This window comes from Rutilus rutilus (assembly GCF_951802725.1).
Source record: "Rutilus rutilus genome assembly, chromosome: 18".
Taxonomy (NCBI): Eukaryota; Metazoa; Chordata; class Actinopteri; order Cypriniformes; family Leuciscidae; genus Rutilus; species Rutilus rutilus.
The window spans coordinates 10883965-10893072 of NC_140231.1; positions in this window are offsets into that span (position 1 = coordinate 10883965).

Consider the following 9108-nt stretch of genomic DNA (forward strand, 5'->3'; position numbering starts at 1 on the left):
TAGGCTTAAGGGGTAGGTTCAGGGTTAGTCCCTATAGTTAATTCTATACACTGTTAGAAAAATCTGTAGAAATTACAGTATTACTGGCAGCTACTTGCCAGTAACTTACTGTAGATTTAAATTTATGTTATTTACTGGCAACAATTTGTTCAAAATTAAATGAACATTAAACATTAACAAGTCTTTATCTTTACAGAATAAAACTAAAATAACAGCCTCATGCAAAGCATTCTGGGAACCAAAATCTGAAGGAAAAAAAAACAGAAAAAGGTTGATGAAGATTTCTGGTTCCCAGAATGCTTTGCATTAGATTGTTATTTTATAATTTTATTCTGTAAAGACAAAGACTTGTTAATGTTTAATGTTCATTTAACTTTGAACAAACTGTTGCCAGTAAATAACATAAATTTAAATCTACAGTAAGTTACTGGCAAACAGCTGCATAACTACAGCAAATTTTTTACAGTGTAGTTAAGGCATTGTAATAACTACAATATGTAGGCTACATAGTATATACATGGGGAACAGGACTGTAAAATAAAGTGCTACAATATATTTTAAATATCCAAAAACCACTAGAACATTGTTATATATTTTGTTGACTTCTATACTTACAGTATCCCAAATGTTTTCAACAATGTTTCAATTGTAAAATTTTAACCAGTGACATGCCCTGTGTCATTGTGTCATATGGTAATTTGGTAGAAACCATGGAAACCATGCTGAACATCAGTTATGACCAGCCGACTATGGTCGCACATTATCACCCTGTAGCCCAAGACTGATTTCTCACTGAAGCTAAGCAGGGTTGAGCGTGGTCAGTATACCTGGATGGGAGACCTCCTGGCAAAACTAGGTTTCTGCTGGAAGAGGTGTTAGTGATGCCAGTAGGGGGTGCTGCTCATCCTGGGGCCTGTGTTGGTCCTTACGCCCCAGTATAGTGATGGGGACAATATACTGTCAAAAAAGATCGGATGAGACATTAAACTGAGGTCCTGACTCTCTGTGGTCATTAAAAGTCCTAGGATGTCCTTCGAAAAAGCTCGGCATCCTGGCTCAATTTCCCCATTGATTAGTGTGTGGTGAGTGTTCTGGTGCAATATGGCTGGCGTTGCATCATCCAGGTGGATGCTGCAGTATTGGTGGTGGTTGAGGATATTCCCCCCTTCTATATAAAGCGCTTTGAGTGCCGTGAAAAGCACCATATATGCACCCCAGCTTAGGCTGGTTTTAGCTGTTTGTTTGTTTGTTTTTTTTTCAGCAGGGTTGCTGCCCAAAAAAGTATAAGTTGTTCCAAACCTATATTACTTTATTTCTCCTTTTTATTTTTTTTTATATATTGTTTTTTGGTGATTTTTGCCTTTTATTATGACAGGACAGTATAGAGTTGACAGGAAGCGAGGTGGGAGAGAGATGGGGGATGGGATCGGGAAAGGTCCACGAGCCGGGACTCAAACTCGGGCCGCCCGAGCGCAACGGCGCTACATGTCGGCGCGCTGACCACGAGGCCATCGGCGCCAACGACTTTATTTCTTCTTTAACACAAAAATCAAGATATTTTTAAGAATGTTTCATTTTTGGATAAACTCTTTAAGCCCTCTCATATTTCAGATATGAGGATAACATGCTAATTAATTATAAGCACTCAGTGTAACCGCCCCTATATATTTTCATAAATCAATACATAGAGTAGGTCAAAGGACACTTTCCGCATGACTAAAGTGAATGAGTTAATCATGAATGTAGCCTTTAGCTTACATTCAGTGACCCTGCAAATCAAGTATATACAGTAAGAAAAACAACAATTATTTAGCCAGATAGTTGCATCCCCTTTTATCCTGTCGGTGAGAATTAATCTGTGACCCCCACACACTTGACCCCTGTGTATGTGCTAATGGTCATTTATCAAGTTCATCATAGACAACTCGGCTCTGTGGGTGGACTGCAATTTACTTGTGCACATATGCTAATCTCTGTGACTATAACAGGATATTTGCCAACTGTCTTTGTCCTTCTTTGTCATCATCCATTGCAGGACATTTCAAGATATTAATTGCTTTGTGTCAAAGTGGCGATGTATGATCTTATATCTAAGGACATTGAAGTATGCTGCTCTCCAAGTGCAGCTGTGTTAGAACCCGAAGCAGATTACCAAACCAAAGATTTAATGTCGATTCAATTGTTGTTTCCTTACAGAAATATGTAATGTTTGCACTCACTACATTTTTTTTTTTCATTTCCATATGCCGTTTCATTGTATTGCTCTCTTTGTTTTTGTGCATGGTCATCTAATTTGATCAATCAATCAATGTCAGTAACCAAACAGTTGATAGACCCAAATGACATCCATAGCCTTTTATGAATGGGGTCCATCAACTGTTTGGTTACCAACATTCTTCAAAATATCTTCTTTTGTGTTAAGCAGAAGAAAGAAATTCATACAGGTTTGGAACAACTTGAGGGTGAGTAAATGATGACAGAATTTTCATTTTTAAGTGAACTATTCCTTTCAGGGTTCGTAAAAGTTTCGGAAAGTTTTATTTTCAAGTATGACATCATGACGTTTTTTTTTTTTTGGTCAGTGTACGGCTTTGGAATGATATTTGGGTGAGTAAATGATGACAGAATTTTCATATCTGGGTGAACTATCCCTTTGAAGCAGTGACTTACACAACCCCCTGCCTGACTCCTTACTCCCTTTCAGTTCCTTTTATATGCATTGTGTTTTGTCATATAAAAGCTTGTTAAAATCACGTGTCCGTAATCCCCCTGTGTCTGTCTTCCCTCCCCGCCACGTCGCGTAAACGCTACAGTAAAGTAAGGCTGCATTTTGTTGTCTGTGCAGGATTTGGCTGATATACTCTAACGATTTCTTGTCACAACTGGGCAAATTTTTCAACAACAGCAGGAACAGAAACCCAGAGAAATGCTTTTGCCAGCATAAATGAGATTTGCTTGGAACAGAAGATTCTGAAGAGGAACAAATGCATCAGTCGTGTCCCTAGAAGGATCATATCATGCGCCACACTCTATGTGTTGTATGTAGCGTGAGGAAATAGATTCTGGAAACCGAGACTCTCCGGCACTGATCTTTATGGAGTCAGCAATCTTTAGTGTCATAAAAACAAGACCTTACCTTATAGCTGCCAAATTGAGCGGTGTCAAGCATTTCAGAATAGCACTTTACCTCAAAAGGCCCATTTTGACACCCCCAAATTGATCTGGCCCTTGTCTAATGGCAACAGCATTTTTAGTGTATACTCTAGCAGAGAATTTAAGTGTTTTGTCACTCAACAGGGATCCTGATGCCAAAGTGACTAGCTAAAACGACTTCTCCCCTTCCCATCCCCTTCACAAAAGTCTGGACTGAGTTTCTCAAAGGCTAAATGGTTCACCTGCACCTTAATGTTGTAATATTCATTATAATGCCGCATGCATTCGGGTTTGTTTGTCCTGATGAGTTTTTGCAGTACACTCTCCCAGCACTTGCTGAAAAAGAGCAAGGACTTAACAGCTGCCGAATACAGGAGGTGTGCAGTCATCCACTGTGAGATTCCAAATGCAGCACAACACGCTCCCGGGAATTACTGCGGGTGGATGAGAACTCTCACCTCCAGCCTCTCCTCATTACCTTTTGTAATAGAAACGGCACAGAACTAGCTAGTCCAAGATTTGCCGGCCCCTTGCCCCGCCATGCACAAATGCGCGCAAGAGCTAAAGATAATGTTTACGATGAAAGCAGCACGGCCGATTTGTCAGAATATTGACACGCCGTGGTGACAAGTCCAGCGGCTGTAACTTGGACGGTTCTTTTCAGCCTCTTGAGATAATAAGCTGTCACTAGCTGTTTAGGCTTCGAACAATAACAGGCCTTGCTTTAATCTGTTATTGGGGGCTCGCCAGCTTGTGGCAAATTCATGCAACTGACAAGCAAATCATGCAAAGTGTCCATCAGATGCATTTGTTGTTCCTCCATTTCAGATCCCCAGAGCCTTAAGGCAAGTGTGCTGATCACAAGAAGTCATATAGCTGATTAAATATCGACAATGGAAGTGGCCTATGAATGCCATCAGCGGGTTTGTGTTAAGAGGTGAAAGAATTTAATGAAGAGACAATACAATTTAGAAACAAGGCTGCTGTTGGCTAACAGATCAGCAGGGACATAACAGTCGGTATACAAAACCTACCACCCGCAAGTTATTTTATAATGCTGCACACAGAGTATGTAGCTTAAAAGTTTTGTAGTTTTGTAACTGAACTTAATATTCCAATATAAACTAATGGACAAAAATAAACCTCATGTCATTTAAGGCTGGAATACACTACACGACTTTTGCCCCGATTTGCAGTCTGGAGAAGTTGACGTCAGTTGCCGAAAGTCAGAGCCAGTCAGCAGTTGACAGAAAATCACATAGGGATTTAGATTTTTTGGTAACCCTTTATTTTGATGGTCCCTTTTGAACATTATGTTGGCTATAAGTAACTTTGCAACTAAGTGTTCACTAACTCTCATTAGAGTATTATTAGACTGTCTGCTTAATATCCGCTAACTCTTTATTGTGATGGTCCGCCAACAAACATTCTACTGACTATAAGTAACTTTGCAATCCAAGTACGTCAACTAGTTCAAACCCTAACCCTACCAGTTTACTGATACTCTACTAACACTCTAATGAGAGTTAGTAGTCAACAGAATGTTAAAGGGACCATCAAAATAAAGTGAAACCAATTTATTTTTTAGCTTCAAATTATGAATCTGTCCATTTCAACGAAAACAAATGTGTCTGATATTTAAGCTGATTTTAGAACACACATTGTTTTCATTTGTCATGCGTCTCCTAGCAATGAGGCGCAAGGTTCTGCAAGAGTTTGTTTTTTTGGAACCGCTTGAAAGTCTGGTGGTGTATGATCCTCAGTCGTTTTGTGCATGATGCCCAGTTTTTCCTTTCTAACCATTTACAAAGTCAGCAAGTGTATGACTGCCTAGTGTTTTAAAATGTGTTCCTATTTTAAAAGTTGTGTAGTGTACCAGCCTTTTCTTCTGTGCAGACTGACTATGCCATCAGTGATGTGGGGTGTATTGATAAGTATTCCATACTCTTAAAAGTTTGCTCGCCCAGAAGTTTCTCTTGCGGGGACTCGAATTCCACGAAAACTCAATTCACTTTGCATTTCACAGGCTCAAGGTTACTGTCCCATTTGTGGCTGTTTTTTCATAAATCAGTGGGTAATGTAATTGCCTGAGATCGAGGTATGCAGCCTATGAATTTACTGTACTCCTCTAGAGGCACTTAAGGTGGCATTACGAATGTTGGAAATGTATTATCTCAAGAAGTCAACTTGCCGGAGATCCAGTTGCAGCCGACAGGAGATAAATAAGGAACAAACTCTCTTTACATCTGCAGGAACTGAGACTAATAATGTTCTCTCCTTGCCTGAGAGTACCATCAAGAATCCTCCTTTTATTGCCCTTCAAAAAGTAATGTGCATGTGCATCTGGATCACATTTTAGGCAACCCCATTAGGAGGAATATTCTCAGTCTCGGTCACTTATTCGTTACGCTCTATAATTCTGACATGTTCCCTGCATTATGCACTGAGTGTTGAATGACACTATCATCAAATGAAACCACCCTCTAACAGCTATCACAGGGAGTTACAGCTCGGCTTACTGAGATCCAACAGAATCATTGACAGCTGGACCATGAATATTGACTCTTGATAAAAATAAAATAAAAAAAAACACGGCATATGTTGGCTTTTGGATGCTGGTGTCCCTGCCAGGCTGTTTAACTAGTGACTACTATGGTGAACCAGCTCCATCCATCCATCCACCCATTCATATTGCATCCCATTTTCTACCTCAATTCAAATTCAGGATTTGAATTGGAATTTAAATGCCGTTCTCAAATCGGAAGCACAAACCTGTTCCAGACAATATTTTATTTTGTTTTATATTTTATTTCCAAGCTATAATCTTCTATTTATGAATCTGACTTTCTTTTTGTGTATGAAGGACAGCACTCAAGTGGATCTTTTTTTTAGAGTGATTTTCTCTACGGCAAGAAGACTTAATAAATGTTATGAAACATAAATCTTTAATGCTTAGAAAATAGCGTTTTAAGTAACTTGCGATGTTACAGGTTAGCACTCGCCGTGTTTGAAAACAGCAGTGTTTTCATTTGTTGACCAGCTTGAGTATTCAATACTCAAGTGAACATGTGAAATACACTTGACATTGGCCTGAACGCTCTTAATAGTGTCTTTTCTTACATTTTCTGAAGAAAAGGTGTGGTCATGCATGAGTGAAGTTCTGCACCAGGCATACAGTTCTCATCACAGTCATTTCAATTACACCGACTGTAATGTGGAGACCCTAGTGACCTACACGGAATCCTCCGTGATTTGGTACAGAAGTGTAATGAGAAAGACAGAGAGAAGACCTTGATGGAGTACTCCGCTGAACACCCAGCAAGGAGTAAAGTAGGAATTTCTTATTCCAGGAAGAGATCATCAGAAATTCACTGATTTGGAACTGCAGGCAACTGATGAAACTGCATAATCACGCTTTTTGGTTTTTCAGTGGGAGATTTGGCTGTGACTTCTGGTGGAAGGAAAGCATAAAAACACAAAGTCTCGTCTTCCGATATCTTTCGGGAGAGGGCCAAAGTTTCATTGCCTGTGAAAAAGACATTCCGGCGGTTGCAGATGCAACAGCTGCCCCGGGCAATGACGGACATGATCTCAGAAAGCAAAACAGTCCCTGGGAGAGCCAAGTACAAAGAGTCAAGAGCATTCAAATTTTCCTTGCGTTCTCAGCAGCACGGATTATTCACTTCTGGGTTAAATACATCCATTTCAGTTGTAATTACTCGCCAGCTCACGGTTCTTCTGAAGTACTTTAACAGGACAAAGGCACCTCACCTGTGAGGTTCATGTCTCATGTCTCACTAGACTTAACTCGTACCGTGTTGAGTAATGAAGTGAGGGGATAAGTGACTGCCATTTTCCAGCTCTCCATGGCAGAGTGCTTCTCTTTCTATCCCTGTACAGCAACTGGCAGCAAGATGGATATCAATGGAGCTGTATGTTGGTCAAAAGCCCTGTGGCTCCAGACACCACTTAGATATTCATCAAAGGCTTCAAACTCCAGCAAGATGAAATACACTAATTTGAGCTGTTCGTCTGTTTGAAATGAAAACAAAAAGGCCTCTCAGAGCGTACTGACATGAGATGACCCTCGCTGTCATAACTGTTGAGATATTATTCAGCTGAGGGATGTCTTAGCTGACAAAGGGAAAAGAAAAGTAGAGGAGATTTCTCTTTGAGAATTTGGTCAAATAGAAGAAAAAAAAAAAACTTTGTTCTTACAGTCTGTGCAGACATATTGTGCTGATTTGCTGTGTTATTAAAAAGACTGGGTTTCTTCCAATCATTCTTTGCACAGGGCTGGATAGGGAGAGTAAATGTTAAAATAAAGTGCTGTTTTATGCATTTTTAGTAAGATGGGGGAGAATGGGGAGATTTGTTAATGTTATATCAGGTATTTAAACGAGTTTGATGGAAACATACTGTAGGATGAACTAAACTGAATGGAGTAATCTCAACTAAACTTGCATGTGTCTAAATAACTTAATTCAATGCAGTTCATTCTTCATGAAGTATTTGAGTAGATATAACATGTTTCATTTAGAACCACTGTCATGATTGATTCAAGTTCAGTTTTGTATGGCAATCCCCCAAGAAACCCAAGATAGACTCTGGCCATTTGTAGTGACAGGTCATTTATAGGAAATGGTGCAGTTTGTGCTTGAAAACCCCTCAGTCACACCCTTATCATTTCATTTGAAAAGGCTACTGCTGAATTTTCAAGAAATTATATTTTTTCCAAAATCCCAGTGCTGTAACCACCAGAGACAGCATTTAATATTCATTTTCCTGAATATCTGCATTGGTTTCTATGGCAATAACGTGGTGCTGGTAGGCATGTGAAAAAAACAACAGCAACATGTTACAACATGACAATGTGTAGAAATCGGATATGCCCAAAAATCTGATTTGGACTGATAGTCTGAATAAGGCTTAAAGGCTTAGGCCTATACACAGGGAATCCCAGAAGAAGAAGAAGAAGAAGAAAATCTCTTTACCATCTCAAACATTTTTCCTAAACAGAAATGAGGTTATTTTAAGTCTCCTGCTTCTCACACTTGTCTCGAGACAAAAACTCTAACACTCTCACATTTGTCTCCTTTAAAGTTTTAGAAGCGATCTTAAAAACATCACACACGGTGCTCAGATTTTTCTCCTTAGCTAGAGACCCTGGATCTCTCACATTTGTCTTCTCTAAATAATCCGGAAAGATCTCAACAACATCACACACTGTGCTCATATTTGTTTTTCTTTAGAGTTTAAGCCTATATTAAAGGGCACCTATTATGCAAAATTCACTTTTACATGGTGTTTGAACATAAATGTGTGTTGGCAGTGTGTGTACACAACCACCCTATAATGATAAAAAGTGCTTTTTTTAAAATCCCCATAAATCATAAGCACTGTCTCAGAACGAGCTGTTCTCAGATTCGGGGCAATGTGACATCACTTTGCACAGGCCCCTCCCATGACTGTTGATTGACACTGCAGTTTGAGCATAGACCCGCCCTGAGTGAGCTGGACACAGTCCGCCATTGTTTCCACGCTGGAGCAACTGTAGACAAGAATGTCGCCTAAGCGATTGAGGTGTTTTGTTGTTGGATGTAAGAATGAACTTAGCAGTCTTCATTTACTCTGGTTGTTACTCGAGGATGGATCTGTACTGTTCGTGATCCAGCTTACAGTCTCCGGAGCGACAGGCCTAACGTTACTGATCACGGCAAAAATGAAAGTGAGAGCGCGCACTTTATGACAGCTCATCCAGTCGTGGATATACAGTTTACCAGTTGATTAAGCACCCACTGAAAAGGTGTATATATTTGTTTACTGTTAGTTCTAATGAGTGTTTTGTGTATTTCGCTGTGAATGTTCCATGATAATGAAAGGGAGAGAGAGAGAGTTTATGGATAAGACTTTAATGCGCACTTATATGTGTTTATTCGGCTCTTACAGTGATTT